Source organism: Lissotriton helveticus, chromosome 4_1 (genome assembly GCF_964261635.1).
Source record: "Lissotriton helveticus chromosome 4_1, aLisHel1.1, whole genome shotgun sequence".
Taxonomy (NCBI): domain Eukaryota; kingdom Metazoa; phylum Chordata; class Amphibia; order Caudata; family Salamandridae; genus Lissotriton; species Lissotriton helveticus.
In genome coordinates, this window is record NC_136063.1 from 1,382,009,229 (window position 1) to 1,382,022,223 (window position 12,995).

Below are 12,995 nucleotides of genomic sequence, written 5' to 3' on the forward strand. Positions count from 1 at the left end.
TGAGGACTCTCCCCCTCACAAAATCCAGTTAAAATCACAACCTACTGCACAGAGGCAGTACCCGATTAAGCAAGAAGCTAAAAAACAGGTAAAAGACATCCTAGATCAACTTGAATACCAGGGGGTGATTGAAACTTGCACCTCACAAATGAACAACCCTTTGTTTCCTGTCTCCAAACCAGACAATTCATATCGTCTTGTTTTGGACTACAGACACCTGAACTCATGTTGCAAAACTTTTGCAGTACAAAACTCGCATAGTGCTGCACTAGTGAATAACATAGTGCGCAAAAAATACAAAACAACATTAGACATCTCTAATGGATTCTTTTGTCAAAATATAGCACCAGAAAGCCGATATTTGACCGCGTTCTCAATAAATGGCGCGCAAAAAAATTTCTGTCGTTTGCCCCAGGGGTTCAAGAACAGCCCAGGATTATTCTCAGCGAGAGTAACAGAATTACTACAAACATATGATGACGAGGCATTATCTTATGTCGACGACATCTATCTAACAGACGATGACTTGGATACTCACTTGAAGAGAGTGAACACCATAATACTTGGGTTCGCAGCAGAGGGTTACAAATTCAACTTTAAAAAATCAAGAATTGCCCATCTAACAGTCCTGTTTTTAGGATATGAACTATCAAGTGAAGGCAAAAGCCTGGCTGACAATTTCCTAGAGAAATGTGCTGTAATCCAAGCACCTAGAACACTAAAAAACCTACAATCAATTCTAGGCTTCCTAAATTTCGGAAGAACTTACATAATAAATTACGCAGAAAGGGTCAAACCCCTTTATGATCTAATAAAACCAGATTTTAAAAGAATCAATTGGACTCAAAAACACACAGAAATTTTGAGATCTTTACAAACAGAGATGTTAATTAAAACAAAATTACAAACACGTGATAACACACGCAACCTTGTGATTCGAGTCATCTCAGGAAGATGCGGATTCACATACCTGACCTCTAATGAGGGAGAAAAGGTACCAATTACATACAAATCACACTTGTACACAGAAGCTGAAAAAAAGTTCAGCATAAAAGAAAACATTGTTCATGCGGTTCAAACGGCTGTAGCAAGAGAAAAAGACAAAGCTGACGGTAGACGTATTACAGTCAGAACAGCAGAATCAGCCTTTGAGGCATTAACAACCCCATGTAATTTACCGACTACAGCATTAAATCCAGAATGGATACAATGGGTAAATTCAATTGCTACGGACAAAATAAAATACTATTTTGATCCAGAACTGAAAGAATTAAAATATCTAGAATATGAGAGACAATACCCTCTGCCAATCAACATTCTGCCCTTACAACAGTACGCCTGTGTAATTTATACAGACGGCCATGCTCAACCACCTGGGTGGGGAGAACAAGCGTACAACCCCACATGTGAAATTACAAAAGAAGTATGGCGTGGAGGAAAACTGAGACCTCTATTAATAAAAACACACTCAGTAGAAACTAATTCAGAACAACAGACTGAAATAATAGCATTGAAAATGGCGCTAGATAATGCCGATCGCGAATTCCCGACACTTATAGTGTCCGATTCTCATTACTGCGTCAAATCATACAATAACGATTTGCAGAAATGGATTCTGAATGGTTACAAAGATGACACAGGTGCCACAATAAAGCAGAAAGCGCTTTGGGAACAAGTAGTTCTTTTAAAGAAAGAACTACCAAAAACTCACGTGATACATTCAGTGAGTCATCAGCGTGATGGCGTTCACGTTGCAGGGAATTCATTGGCTGAGACAGCCACAGCGGGAGCAACTAAACCGGCTTCCGTAGCTACAAAAAAGCGTACAGTAAAAAACATTGACGGTGAAACAGTGCTGGCAGTGAAAACGTCATCAAAGGGCGACTGATCAGCGCTACCGATCAATTACCCACTCAACTATACATACATAATCGATGCAAACTCCGTTCCTTTTGCTCGAATCCCTGGAGTGGGGGATAGTGTAATTCCAAACACGGAAAGGAGAAGCTTGTTAATAGCGGACGCACACATGGGTGAGGGTCTAAGTCACCTCAAGCTTAAAGATTCTCTGGAAGAATTACAATCAGTGTACTGGTGGCCAGGCATGAGCCTGCATCACCACATTTTTGTAAAAAACTGCCCAGACTGCAACAGAGATCGCAGCGGCGAGAGAAACGGTGTATTACCATGGCGTTTCACTCCAGACGGGCTAGACAATAGTCAATAAAACCAACAAAAAAGAATATATATATAAAAAAAAAAAGCGTCAGATTAACATAAAAAGACTAACTTTCACTTATAATGTAGACCCCAGCGCTCGGCTGACGTCTGGACTGTTATAAAAAGATTTGCGAGTCTATAATGGCATATACGCTAGGAGCATGCTACGTTTTGACTAATAATTTCCCTTTAGCCCTGAAGCTTATGGGGAAGCATGGCCAAATGAGCATTGCATAGCGAGACTCTTCTCACTTCCTTCCTGAGGGATATGGGATGGTGTAAAGAAAAAACCAAGGCATAAAGCTATCTATAATGGAAAAGGTATTAGGTTCGGGAGCTGGGTGGGTCAAACATCTAATAAGTGTCCAACGTAGTCTAAATAACCTGCCAAGAGATTCTCTGAGGGGATTCAGTCCGTACGAACTACTGTTCGGGACTAGAATGATGATCCAAGATCTTGACGGTCAGACTTCAGTGGTTAAAGATAAATGCTTTGACATCAAAGATCGTTTGGCTATTTTGCAGGACTTAAATGAAACAAGAAAAGACCTGAGCAACATAAAGTTGAAACAACAGCCAACAACCACTGAAGAGAAACCACCTGTCCCAGCAAGACCTGTCTGGATTCCAAAAGTCGGGGATCTAGTCAGAGAGAAGATCGCGGTAAAGAAGGAATTTGGGCCTTCTTACAGGAAAGCAGTTCCTGTCTTGTCTATCAACGGGACAAGATCAGTAGTACTACCGCCCCTTGCTGGTAAAAAGGAGAACAGAGTTATATCCATCGACTTTGTAAAACCACAATCATGTGGCCGATAACAAACAGCAGGCCAAGTGGACTCCCAAGAAGTAGTAGAACACCGATGTTTGCTACAAATCCAGAGGTACAAACTAAGAGGCTAATCACATTCGAAATGCCCACAGAACATCAACAAGGAATATGCAACAAAGCAATGGAACTTGAACCTCTAAAAACCCAAATAAAAACATTTAGTCGAGACACACCAACCTACAATGAAGTAACATATGAGTATGCTGATAAAACAAAGGAAACTTCTAGAACAAAAAGTAATCCAGAAGCAATTGGAACAATTGACAGAACAGCATCCGGCTACTTCATCAACTTCGATGATTCATCTGAAGATCTGAGTGAATATAAGAAACAGCCATCAACAAAAACTTTTAAAGATAAAGCTAAGGAACTTTTTCAACAGCTGAAAGAAACCTATCTGATTTCCCCATGGATTGAATTTTGGGTGGCCTTAGGTGCATTTATCCTCATACTTTGGCTCATCATGGTACTATGCTTGGGACATTTCATTGAAGGAAAATATGCTAAAATGGACACAGCAAGCCAGAAAATCAACTTGGTCCTTAAACTACACACATCTTCACACGTCGAGAAAAGAGAACTTTCTTCAGTGAACTTCACAGCCAATCCTATACCAGGCGGTGTAGCATGGGACAAAACTGATTATGAAATCTATGGTCCGGTTGAAATCCTGAAGTATCCACACCAATTCAAGATCTCATTGAGTGACTTTGTAAAACCAAGCACATTTGCTGATGATTGGGACTTTGAAAGTATTAATGATATGATGTCTGATCTTGTGATGTCTGCTAAATTTACAGAACATGATTATTTGCAGGGTTCGTATAATTATGATCAAATGTTCTGCTACAACCACTATGGTAACCATTATCTACACAAATCTGCACAACCTAGAAATGTTTTAAATTATAACCAATGGGAACATTGTGCTACTCCTCCAAAAGGTAGCTCGAAAACATTTTATGATAAATATTCATACTTTTCAGGGTTTAACACAAGTAATGCAGAAACATTTTATTTCAAATTGTCAAATAAGACAGATATGAAGACCATGCTTACAAACACAAAATTGATATATTCAGATTCATTTTTTGAACAAATGAATACATTTGGTTTTGATTTCTGGAACAATAATATTGAAGCAAAAACTGTTTGGGGTACAAGAGATTGGCAAGTACAAGGTATAGAATCATTGTTTAGAGCCTGTATGATCCCAGAACAATTTATATTTTTGAATGACACTATTCAACAAACTACCTGTCTTGGCTTAGCCAACAAAGATTTAAACAAACCGTCTATTCCAAAGCCAACAGTGAATGATAATAGCTCTATAGATGTTGAGATAGATGTAAACCATATACTAAACCAAAACAGAACACATCCTGAATGGAAACAATAGTTGATCTGGCCCACAGATACAAATAACTGTCAAGACAGATTCCTGAACAAAATACAGGGGTTCCCATTGACCAGGCCAGACCCTAGATATTCCCAAAGACAACATCCAGGGATAGTAACCACCTACAGCATGGAGCCTGTGAAGGGACTTCAAATAACCTTTCATGTTACCAGCTAGGCACACCTGCAACACAAATAGAACCATTCTTTAGGAGACTCTCGAACGGGAGTTACATTCTAATAGTAGATCGCAGATGTTGTAGTTTGCTGCCCGGAAAACCTTATCTCATAACCGTGACTAGGAAGGTCATGTGCTGTGAACGGGTATTGTTCCCGAACGATTCCCCAGACAGGGAGGCAAGGTTATGGCCCGATTTGAAAATTGCTTCTATTCGAATTGATACTTTAAGCAGAATGAAGACAGTGCTCCTACAGACGCCGACCAGGCTAACGTCATCAAAAGAAACGTATGATCTCCAAGTTGCAAGGACAACGGCAGAGATTCATTCATTGTTATCAACAAATTCCCCCATACATTTCGCAGAAATACTGAACGAAATCTTAAATATTTCTGATACCAGTGGTGTCTCAAGTGTATTTAAGACAGTGTTTTCAGGAATTTTGACACCATTCAAAGCCATCCTGGGTATTTTTCCAGACTTTGTCCATTCCATTTTTGGCGGACTTCCTCTCCTTTTGGGACTAGTGGCAGGCATCCTATTTTTGATCCTGTTATTTCGCTATGGCAAACCATGTCACAGACAAAACACCTGCGACAAGGGAAGAAACGATCCTAGCCATTGGCTACCGGGACCGCATAAGTAGAGTCCTTGGACTAGCACGGCTACGGAACTTGAACATGACTTGGTTTCTTTCATTTAGACCAATGTGGCAACGTTGTGTTATGCCTGTATTAAGGTGCTTGCTATGCGGCGAAGAATGCGTGTTGGACACCTGTTTGACACTACAATCGGATGTGCCATTGGACGCAGAAACCTTGTTGGGTCCGGTAACGGCTCATGCATTGTGCTGCCCCCAGCGGCTACCTATCCTGATGACGGCATTCGTGAAGACTCCACCACTACGATTGAGGGGTAGTGAAGTACGAGATGAAAGCAGCATCGATCAGGTACGACCTTCAGTCAGCTATGCTGATCAAAACATCAATGAAGGCAATCATGCTCATGAATGCATGGTAACAACTTTTTCAGACTTAGTGGAACTTTCACAAGAAGCTGTTGACAGTTTTTTCAACAGTCTAAATGATATGATGTTTTCACCAGAGCAGAAGGAATGACTTTGAGCGAGCTAGCACACGGAGTTCCCTGCAGACTTGAATTTGGCCTTCAACTTTAAAAGTAGAGCAATGAAATGGAACAATTTTTTTTTCCTCTCACCTCCCTCAATTCCAAAATATTTACAATTTTTTGGGACACTTATCTTCTGCTTAAAGTAGACATTATTCTTAGAGAACTGAATTTCTATTTTAGGCAGTCAAGAGACATTAGCTACCCTCTAGCATTTTCATACAAAACTTTATGATTGTGATGAAATGGTCTTGCACTTTTCTTCTGTATTAAGAGCCATTTCATGTGTAGTTTTCGCATTTATTCATGCTGAGTTTGAAATATGCGTTATATGTTTAGGATTATTTTACTGCTTATGCATACAGTACATGTGATTGTGTTTCGTATATTTCATAATTCCAAATTTTCAGAATGCATATGAATGTAATTTGGGGTGGTACGGTATACACAAACGCTACTAGTTTCACTATGCCTAGATTTGTAAATATGGACATAGTCTACGTGGAGTGGGTGTGATGTATTTCTATAGGTACTGTATCGATTCCCCTATTCCTGACCCTGGTTTGGTTAATAATTAACTAGCAGCCATCCAACGGTGCAAAAACCGTTATCTGATTAAGCCACACCACGGCACAGAAGCGCGTTATCTGATTAGGTCATAACGCATGCCATCTAATTAGACAAGCGATATTCCTCCAGCCCCTGATAAGGAATACGGAGTTCTCAAAACAAATCAAACCTACAGCGACCTGGGAAATTCCCGTAGCCATTGTTTTGATTTCACCGAGAACTTCAGTAAAAGAATGTGCGAACGAACCCGTTCGTATGACATCCTTATTGACGTATATATGTCCATCCTTACGTCAATCTCGGCACCTTTAAGGTATAAATATTACCGACATTGCCTTAAGCAAACACACGCGGTGGTGACGAGATTGGAGCAGCGAGAATTGCCGAGGAGCCCAGCAGAGAGCGAAGCCCACAGGCGCTGCCCCGCCTTCCTGACGCGCTGAGAACGAGACGCTGCCTTTCTCCTGCCGAGAAATCCAGCTCCGGCGCTTCCAAGCAGCCCTCGCAGGCAGCTGGAATATCAAGACCTGGGATAAGAGATACCAGCCCTCCGCCATTCTAGATCTCAGGTACAGAACTGAATAACCCCTTGCAGAGAATTCTTGAGTCAGTCCCTTGGCAAAACAAACTTAACTTAAACTGCTACTTATCTACTCCCGCCCACGTATTAGGCTTAGGTCAGGTACACTGGGGTAGGCGTGGTTAGAAGCACCAGTTGAGTACGATTAGTCAAATGTATATATGTATGTATCTATTTTATCCATTTTAAAGTATCATATGGCTCAGAAACCATATCAATGCTTTTTCAGTATTATTTTATAATTCTGTCTTTACTGTATGCACTTTACTTAACTATAAGTATTGCAATAATAGCGATTCATTTCTCTTGTATGAGAAAAGAGACTGATCAATAAATACCATCTTTTATTGAACACGCCCGTCTCTTCCTTTTCTCTACAATCTGGTGAAACTAAGAATGCACTGAACTGACTGAGTAAAATAAGTTGTCTTTTGTTTTCACACGACTCTAGAGATACACTCTTGATTAGGGGAGAGCAAAGTTGTCATGTTCTATGGTTGTCAGAAACTAAATCCCTTCTTGTCTATCCAGGGAGGTTAAAATCCTCCTTGCCTATTCGAGAAAGTTTCTAGTGAACTCTGAGCTAGCTGGCAAACACAAAACTTTAAGTCTAATATCGTCAGTAGAAGACCTAGTTAACCTCCGTCCTAGGTCTATACTATTGAAGATATTATTCCAATGCGCAGAGCCTATTGGGATGATAGGAACTACACTACAACCGGAGAGAGGGACATCCTAGTGAGAGGGATGTGTGCACCTACTCTATTCACCTGCCAAGAGTCAACACTAAAGCCTGCCCGGAAAACATCACGAAGCCAGAAGAGAGAACTAAACCAGAAGACTGTCGACACCTGTGTCATCTAGTTATCACTCATCACCAGCGGAGCTAAGCAAAGGCAGGGCTGAGAACAGCAGACAGACAGCACAGCCAATGAAAGAACCCGCCGAACAACTGCGGACCGTGCCTCCGAGAACTGCAAGTCCAGAATACAAGAACTATACTGCCTGCGGTTTGCAAGCAGCCAAAGAGACTCATTTTGAAAACGCAAGTCCAATGTTATTTTCTGTGTTTTCTGTCCCCCACAGGTTCTTGGACTTTTTCTGTTTGGTTTATTTTTTTAACCAATTTGGGAAGGGATGTAATGCCCAGCACAAGTCAGCATTCTAGTGCTGAGCCTGTATCTACACTGTACAACCACCCACCACTGATGTCACTGGTCAGGTGACACAGTACTAATAAAAGAGGCCGAGCCCACGTGCTCTGGGCCAGTTGCACCAGACCTCCAGTGTGTCCTGCGTCAGTGTATGTGTGCCTGCCAGCATGAGGGCCTAGGGCCCATCACAGCCCTTTACACTACTCAGAGCAAATTTCAGGTTAGATCAGATGGCTCTAAGATATGTCTTTTGAATAGCAAACCGTTGTCTTCCATGACATTGCTTCTCATATCTCAGAGAGGCAATGAGCATAGCAGTTGGAGATCTGAGTTTCATAGTTCAGAAAGTACATAATGCACATTTTGAATCCCTAGTTAGCTCTTCCATTAATGTAATGAGGAAAAAACGTGTTTTTTAACATTTGAAATGTTCCCAATGACCTACTCCATGACCTAAGGAAGAGCACTTTGACTGAAGCAGTGTCAAATTCAGCTTGAAATGGAAGTAGGAACTTTTATTCTACAGGGAGTGGCTGTCCTTTAAAAGGCCCACATTTAAAGCAAACAATATCTATAATTCAAGTATGGTTTTCCTATCAGTTGCTGCAGTAGAAGTCACTCACACAGTGGTGTAGCCTGGCTAGTTGCAGAGTACCTGTGGAAGCACTGTGCATAATGAAAACACATTTGCATGTGTGCAACCAGTGCAGGGCTACAGTGGGGACCAGCTGAGGTTTAGTACAAATGGCAATTATTATGCCAGGCACGGGTTCTAGCCTATTTCCACAAACACTTTCACGTGGTCCTGGTGGAATGTGTTGGCGCCATGATGCATAGCGCCAAGATGAACAAAGGTGCCTGTGCACATTCAATTTGGGCTGCACCATGTCGCAGCAACCTGTAAGTGGAGTGGGGATATCAGTATCTTAGGGAGACCATGTCGTTTTTACTGACACCACAGAGTTGTATAAATTGTAGTTCTCAGGATTGTATTAGGAGTCTCACCCTAACCACTTTCGACACCTTTGTCCTCTTAAAATCTGTTCAGCATGTAATAAGTATCACATGCTCAGTGCTTAACTGCAGAAGTGAACATCTCCAGTACCTGCTTTTAGAACTCAAAATTGACCTCACTACTCTTTTTTTGCATCGATATGGTAAATGTACTGGTTTTGTTTGACGTTCTCTGCCTTAGGAACTCACTAGTGATAGTATCATTGATTCATAATTTTCAAGGTCAGATATGAATAATAAAATGTTCGTCCAACTGCTGGTCAGTGTGCATTCTAACAAAAGTATCTATTGCCACAGATACATGCTAGTGAATATCTACCACAGTTATATATTAGTCACACACTCTGACAACTAAGGTATAATGAAAGCAGTATATGCAAGACAAAGCATATAATCCCTACACCACAGCCCAGTGCCTTTTCATCAGGTGATGAGACCTTTCACCTTGCTATGCTGCTGCACTTTATATGGAAAAAGAACGATTGATGGACAGAATGCAGAACAATGCCATACATTCACCCCAGTACAGAGATCTGGCCCTAAATCCATCGTTTTTTTGCTCACCATGCCATTCCAGTTTGGACCCAGCCATATCCAAATCAGTCTTGACCCCAATGGGAACAGTCCAGCCCGAACTGCCGGCCAGGTCCTCCCTATACTGGGAACAAGCATCCTAGGACAAGTTTCGGGCTTTCAGCCCTCATCAGCCAGGATAGCTTGACTCCAGTGGCATGGAGAGCACAGGACCCACGTCTGGGCATACCCGTCCCACACGGGTGACAAATACAAAAAGAACAATTGATGGACAGAATTCAGAACAATGTCATACATTCACCAGTACAGAGACCTGGGCCTAAATCCATCGTTTTTTTGCTCACCATGCCATTCCAGTTTGGACCCAGCCATATGCAAATCAGTCTTGACCCTGCACCCAATGGGAACAGTCCAGCCCGAACTGCCAGGCCAGGTCCTCCCTGGACTGGAAACAAGCATCCTAGGACCGGTTTCAGGCTTTGGGGTGGCATGGTGAGCAAAAGAATGATGGATTTAACCCAGATCTCTTGACTGGGGGTGAATGTTTTGATATGTTCTGCATTCCATCCATCAATTGTGTGTCTTTTGCACTATATATGGAACTGCCATCAGAAACCCATGTATCTCAAAGAACGGTCTCCAAAATCCAACTGGACTTGTTGACTCTGGTTCCTGCACGCTGCTTCTCATGTTCCGATTCCTATCTTTTGGGGGGAAGTTTGTCTAGATGGTTGTGGGTTGAACACTTGTCGGTGCAAGATCCACACAGACAGAAAGATAACAATTTGGCAGGTGAGGTTTTTTGTGGTACGAATATTCCTTCTTGTACATGCAAGAAAACCATCGCTCTCATGCTGCTGCAAAGCTTGAGGTAGTGAAAGGGTTGTTGTTGCTTGCATTCCTGTGTTCTTTCCATGTGCTATTCGGCGCAAACTGTGTGCCCACATTTTTTCTCCAACCTTGAACTCCATGGGCCCAATATGCATTCCTTGAATCCATTGCGTCTGCTTTGCCCTGGTAGTGCCCTCTATAGCACCCCTCGTCTTAACTTTAGCTACAATTGCCGCATTTAAAAGAATTCAATGACTTGTGTTGTGTCCTGGCTGAGAAGAGATGTTAGAAGATAAGGGGTACTTTTGGGCCCTGACACACATTGCCTATAGAGTCAACAGTCCAGCAGGGAGAAAGGCACAAAGGGAGTATTACTACACAAGTCGTGAAGTTGTAAACTGTAATATGCAAGTATTTTGTATTTTCAAATTCTCTCTTCTGTAAGAAATGTAGGTCTATGTGTTCTGGTCTCTTTCCTACAAATCCTCTCACAACCTCCTGGTGCAGTGTGGTAACACCAAGAGCCTATTTATCAAGACAGCACAGCAAGACACTGTGCTGTGCTATGTGAAAGGGAGATGGCAGGAATGTGCCGTATTGAACATTATATGTCGCGTTCCTGTCCTCTGCTTGCTCTGGACCATAATGTGCTGTCTTGTGCCAACACAGGCACCCTTTCTCCTTGGTGCAAGGGTACCTGCATTATAGGCAGGATTGTGTTTGTGCAGGAAAATACACCTTCCTGTACATAAACAATTCTCAGAGGCATTTTCTTCTTTCTAAGTGTGCTGCAAACTTAGAATGAGGAAACTACGAGGAGAAATAAAGATGTTTATACTTGTTGTGCCTCTGGTGGAAAGGCGCACAATTCTGTTGCATTCCCAGGTCTACCAGTGTTGGTAAATCTGGGAATACATCAGATTAGATGGGTGGATGCATGGGAACACTCACACTTCACCCATGGAATGCCCCCACCATGCACAGTAACACAAGGCAGTGACTTGTGCTACCTTGCTTTACAACAGATTTACCAAGCCATGCAGGCTTTGCATTGCCCTGCATTACCCTGCCTGGCACAAGGGGCGATTGAAAAATGTGGCCCCAAGTCACTGAGGTCTAAGCACTACAGAGGTTTCTGCATATGTTCTGTGTGTGCTACACCTTGTCTCAGCAACCTGCCTGTAGAACGTGGAGATCAGTTTCTTGATCAGCTTTAACCCCTTCCATGCTCATGACGAGCTGAGCTCGTGATGAGTTGCGCCGCTCGCATGCTCATGACGAGCTCAGCTCGTCATGTAACGCGGCTTTTAGAAAAAAGCCGCACAGCGCAAAAATAACCGCCGCACGCATGCGGTTAAGGATACCCATCATCCATTGAGGAGTTACCTGTATTGTGTATTTCCCACAAACCCTTTAACATTGTCCAAGTACGTATGTTGCAACCATGACACATAGAGCCTTGCACCACTGCGGGTCCTTCAAGGGCAGTTGTTTGTTTTTCATTATGGTCATAATGCCATTTATAAAGCATAATACAAATTTTATTCTTTTGCTTTTTGGCACATAAAAGTGTTGTGATTGTTACTCAACCAATATTACCTATATTATTAACCTTAGAAGAATGAGAGATTGAGCTAAAACCTGCAAAGATTTAAACATATGCCTTTGTAGATTACATGCACCAGTTTGCAGCAAAAGCATAACCCACTCAGCTCCAGGATGCCCAAGGGTCTCTGTAATAAATGCATTTACCTGTAAGCTGTGTTATCATGAATCGAACATGCAACTAGCAAATTACACTCGGAACATTGGAGACAGTGCAATAAACAGTTTTATAGTCTGTGGTTTGCTTTATACATATATGTCTCTGCAATAGGCCCCTTAATAGCCTTCATTGTCTATGAAACTACTTTGCATATGACAGCTAAAGCAAACCATAACACATTTGCTGCCCCATTTCTCCTAGTCAATTTCTTTTGACCAGTGTTTAGAAAACCAACTCATAATCACTTCTACCAGGATGGTCTGCTCACTAGCAGACTTCTGCCCCACATACTTATTCAAATGAATCTTCCTACAATCTTTTGCTGAGATACTTGCAGGAACAATCATACATTCCTCTCCTTCAGACGGTCCCAATGACGGAAAGAACACATCTTGCATTTTGCATCAAGCTTATCCTAGAGATGCAAAGACTCCTAAGGAAGATTTGATCAATCTGAATCAGTGAATGAACTACAGACACATCCAGAGTACCACCACACCACCCAGGTGTACGCTTAATGAAAAAGCAGTTTGTGTCAGCCTTCAATAACTTTGTCCATCAACTGCTCCTTCAAAGACAATGCAGCACACGAATTTGAGCATCCAAATTAATTGGCTCAAGTGTTACGTTGCAGACAGGAGTAAACACTCGTACTCACTTCTTTCTGGTCTGCACCATTCAGAGTTCGAGGAGGCGCCCCTCAATTGTCTCTCTTCTTCCCTTCAAGATATGCTGGCCCCCATTACTGAAGCTTATCATTTCTTTCTTTCAAACGTACCTCTTACAACTGTGT